Below are 5000 nucleotides of genomic sequence, written 5' to 3'. Positions count from 1 at the left end.
CCTCCTCCTCCTCCTCCTCCTCCTACACTCCACGTCAGCCGTCTCTCACCTCCATCTTTCACCTCCTGTTTCCCATCTTTATCCTCTTCCTTCCGGGCTCCCATTTCAGCTTACAGCCTTCTTCCTTCTCTATATTTAACCGCAGGAACACTCGATACCTTTCCTAGTGCCATTATATCTTCATAATTTATTTCTTTACGTCCTTTCCCTATTCCTTCTTTCCTTTCTTCTTTTTCTTTGTTTCCTTCTCTCGTTTCATTGTAGTTTCTCATTTCCTTTTCCTTTTTCTTACCATTTTTTTGCGTATTCCTTCCTTCCTTTATTCTTTTCTTTGTTTCCTTCTCTCGTTTCAATCTAGTTTTTTTTCTTTTCTTCCTTCTTTCCTTCTTAATCAAATCACTTTTTTTTCACCTTTTATTTTGGTTCTTTATTTTATCACCTTTACTTCTCTTCTCTTTTCCTCACTTTGCCTCCTTTCTTTAAATTTCTTCCCTTCTCTCCCCTATCTCTTTTCATCTGTTTATTTCCCTTCTCTCCCCTATCTCTTTTCATCTGTTTCCTCCTCCTCCTCCTCCTCCTCCTCCTCCTCCTCCTCCTCCTCCTCCTGCTCTGTTTTACAAGTAACGGGAAACATTCATCAGAGGAGAGGAACTAAAGTCTCATAAAGCCTCTCTCTCTCTCTCTCTCTCTCTCTCTCTCTCTCTCTCTCTCTCTCTCTCTCTCTCTCTCTCTCTCTCTCTCTCTCTCAAGGATGCTGTGGAACGAAAACGTGAAAACTTTGTCCCAAATAAAAAAAAAAAACTCGCCACTGGAAAATTACAGAAGTGGTTTTTTCAGCTTTTTCCTCGTTTACTTTTATATATCATCATAACTTCCTGCCTTCAGTTCGGTGGTTTTGATCAGTGTTCTGTCTCCCTAATTTTCCCTACACCATTCACGTCATTTCTTCCTATACTTCTCTCATTCCCACATCAATTTTTCCTCTTAACGGCGCTCCTTGTGTTTCGTGCGTTTAATGCGATTGTTTGCAGAAATGGACGTTTTATTTCAAGTTTAATTCTATTTTATGCCATTTACAAGTTCTTATAGAAAACATTTTGATGGACCATACCTTCGAAGTCCTGCTATAACTATAATATTTCGCTGTGGTCAATGAATATCTATCTATCTATCTGTCTTACACTCGGTATATCCTCCCAGGTACGTATCACAATGCTGCAAACACTACACAAAATACATTAGTTTAATTCATCCCCCGAGCACCGCCAGCAGCAGCATCGGGTCAGTCGTCAAGGAATATACACAAGACGTAGAATCCTTGGTCGGTACACAAATCTGTTCACTACACTTCTGATTACTTGTATGTATAAGCTGTACGTACGTAGGGTTCAGGCGAGATCGCGAGCTGTCTTAGCCATTTAAACTTTGAGAAGCTGAGGACAGATGTTTCGTTGCCCAGTATCTCGATTCTGACCGCCATGATGAAACAGAGGAAACGAGAGAGAGAGAGAGAGAGAGAGAGAGAGAGAGAGTCCGTCCGTCCGTCCGTCCGTCCCATATAGGCATTTATCAAGGTGTATAAAAGGAAAGTTGTAGATGAGGAATGAATGGGCGGAAGAAAAGAAGGCAGTGTTAGAGAGAGCGTTGGTTTAGCTCAAAGGATACAGGAATGCAAATATTCAATTATTCTCAAAGGGAAAATAAGGTTATGTGTAAGTGTTCGTGAGTGTGTGTGCTGTGTTCATGTTCTTGTTCCATATGTGAAGCGCCGCCCCGTTCCTCCCCGTTCCTCCCCGTTCCTCCCCTTTCCTCCCCTCTCCTCCCCTTTCCTCCCCTTTCCTCCCCTCTCCTCCCCCCACTCTTTCCCACTTCCCCCACTCCGCCCCACTCTTTCCCACTCCTTCCCACTCCGTCCAGCTCCTCTGCGTCCCGCTCCTCCCCGCCCCATTTCTTTTGCGCCTCCCTCAGTCATTACCTGCAATTAATCACCTCAGCACTAATTAACGGCCAGATCCAGACGTGAATCATTCAATTGGTCAGGTATTAAGAAGCTTTTATTCTTTGCCAAGTTCCTACTCCTGTCAGCAATCCATTTTCCTCCTACTCCTCCTCCTCCTCCTCCTCCTCCTCGTCCTGCAATAGTCGAGTAAAGAATTAATCCATGAAAAGAGAATTAGTGGCAAAAATCCTTTGGGCACTGCAGCACGCGACGCTCTCCTCCTCCTCCTCCTCCTCCTCCTCCTCCTCCTCCTCCTCCTTCTTTTCCTTCTCCTCCTTTTCCTTCTCCTCCTTTTCCTTCTTCTTCTCCTTCTCCTTCTCCTTCTCCTTCTCCTTCTCCTTCTCCTCCTCCTCCTCCTTCCTCCTCCTCCTCCTCCTCCTCAGCACGCAGTCCAGCCGTAGCAGTTATTTCTTTCTTAATACATTTCAAAGTCTTGTTTTATTTTCTTATCCTATCTTTTTGTGTTCCTCCTCCTCCTCCTCCTCCATCTCCATCTCCATCTCCTTATTGCTTCTCCTTTTCTACCACCGTATAACTTCCTTTTGCAATTTTTTCAGTGTGCGTGTGTTGCTGCGCGTGCGCTTGTGTGCGTGCGTGCGTGAGCACACTTGCGCTTACGTGAGCGCGTCAGCGCTTTAAACTTCCTTTACCGCTTAAATGTCCCAAAGTTTTTCCATCCTACTTGTGAATGCCCGCGCACACGCACGCGCACGCGCGCGCGCGCACAACGGAAGGAAGGAAGGAAGGAGGTAGGGAGGGATGGAAGTTAAGGAAAGGAAGAATTAGCTGGAAGAGAAGGAAAAGGAAGAGATGAGGAAGGAAAATGAGGAAAGGATGAGTAATGAGGAAGGAGAGGAGGGGAGTAGAAGAAAGGAAATAGAACTGCAGAGGGGAGGGAGGGAGAAAAGGAGAAACGAAGAGACCAATGGAATAGAGAGATGATAGGAAGGAGGAGAGATGGAAGGGAAGATGAAAAGGAAAGGAGAGGAGGAAAAAAGAAAAGGAAAGAAATTAATTATGAGAGAGAGAGAGTGCGTGCGTGCGTGCGTGCAGTCAGCCTCGTCAGCCAATCAGTCAGGCAATCCATGGAACTCTCGTCACTCGTGCATCTATTTTTACCTCGAGGAGAGCAGAAAGCGCCAATCAACACCACCGAAACAACTCTGCCTGCCTGGACATTAACACAATCAGAATGGCTTGTTATCTCTCTCTCTCTCTCTCTCTCTCTCTCTCTCTCTCTCTCTCTCTCTCTCTCTCTCTCTCTCTCTCTCTCTCTCTCTCTCTCTCTCTCTCTCTCTCTCTCTCTCTCTCTCTCAATAAACTCCTCTAAAGACACAGTATCAAATTTTCACCAGAACCTGCAGAGGAAATAAATAAATTGAAATAGTGCAATTTTTCACTATCTAGTCAGAGCAGTTTACAGATAGTGCTGTTTTTCTTTATTTTTTTCTTTTCTTTCTTCTTTTTCGTTCTGTCGTTTTCTATCTTTCTCTTTTTTCTTTTTCTTTCCCTTTCTCTTTTTTATCTTTCTTTTTCTTTCTTCCTCTTTCTTTGACATTAAAAAGCTATCAAAACTCATTAGGTGAACACGTGGCAGGCAGTCCCTAGAATAGATGATCAGCATTAACCAGTTACTAGCCTATTTCTACCTATCAGAAAGCCCTCATTCACTTCACTCACTCACTCACTCACACTCACTCATTCATATTGTCACCGATTCATTTCGTCACTCACTCACTTACTCACTCACTCATTCAATCGTTCACTCATTCATTCAATCATTCACTCACTCACTCACCAAACACTTCCTTCCTCCTCATCTTCCTTCCCGTCACTCGATGCTCAAGTTCAAACCATCACGAGGAACCCTTAGTACCCCTTTCTTTCCTCTTCCTCTCTCTCTCTCTCTCTCTCTCTCTCTCTCTCTCTCTCTCTCTCTCTCTCTCTCTCTCTCTCTCTCTCTCTTATTACCTTTTTCTTTCGTTCTTTTTTTTCTTTCTTTTTGTTTCTCGTTATTTTTATTTATCTTTTTTCTTTCCTTTCTTCTTTTTCGTTCTGTCGTTTTCTTTCCTTCCCTGTCTTTCTCATTCTTTCTCTTACTTTCCCTTTATTTTTTTATCTTTCTCTTTCTTCTTCTTTCTTTATTTCTTTGTCCTTCTTTACCTTTCTTTCTCTCTCTCTCTCCCTCTCCTCCTCCCCTTCCTACCTTCCTTTCTTTCCTCACCCACAGCACTAGAGAAAGCCTCGAAGAAGGTCCCCACGTCACACGACTATAGATAGTGACACTGGCTCAAATTGATGGGACAGGCTTTCGCGGCTCGTTAATTCCGACCAGGGTGGCATTTCACCTCACGTTAACCGCCCAGTCGACTCGATTCTAACGTAGAGGAGGCTGTAATGAGGCAGAGCAGGGAGGGGAGGAAAGGAGACATGAGAGAGGGAGAGAGTGAAGGTGGTTAGGGAAGAGAGCGAATGAGAGGGAAAGGAAGGAAGGAAGGAGGAAGGAGGAGAAAGAGAGAAGAGAGAGGAGAGGAAGAGAGAGAGAGAGAGAGAGAGAGGTTGGATTACTTACATGCTATCTATCTATCTGTCTGTCTCTTTGTCTATTAATCTCCTACGTATGTGTTTGTCTATCAGCCTCTTGTCTATTTGTGTATTTGTATGTTTGCGTGTGTACCTATCTGCTTGTTTATTTGTCATATGTATGTCTGTGTATGTATGTCTGTTTGTATGTATGTGTTTGTCTGTTTGACGTCGGGTTGGGAGAGTAACACAATTAAAACTTGATCTTCTGGAAACTTAGATTTGACATCATCATGCTGTAACGAGTGACGGTGTAGGTTAATTAAGGCAGGGAGAGAGAGAGAGAGAGAGAGAGAGAGAGAGAGAGAGATTTCTGTTGGTCTCTCTCTCTCTCTCTCTCTCTCTCTCTCTCTCACTCGGGTCTTATTCCTGCGCATAAATTCTGCATCGCATCAAAAGTTAAGATGGCAAAGCGAAG

Source organism: Portunus trituberculatus, chromosome 41 (genome assembly GCF_017591435.1).
Source record: "Portunus trituberculatus isolate SZX2019 chromosome 41, ASM1759143v1, whole genome shotgun sequence".
Classification (NCBI taxonomy): Eukaryota; Metazoa; Arthropoda; class Malacostraca; order Decapoda; family Portunidae; genus Portunus; species Portunus trituberculatus.
The sequence above is the reverse complement of the archived record's forward strand: the minus strand, read 5'-3'. Positions refer to the sequence as shown.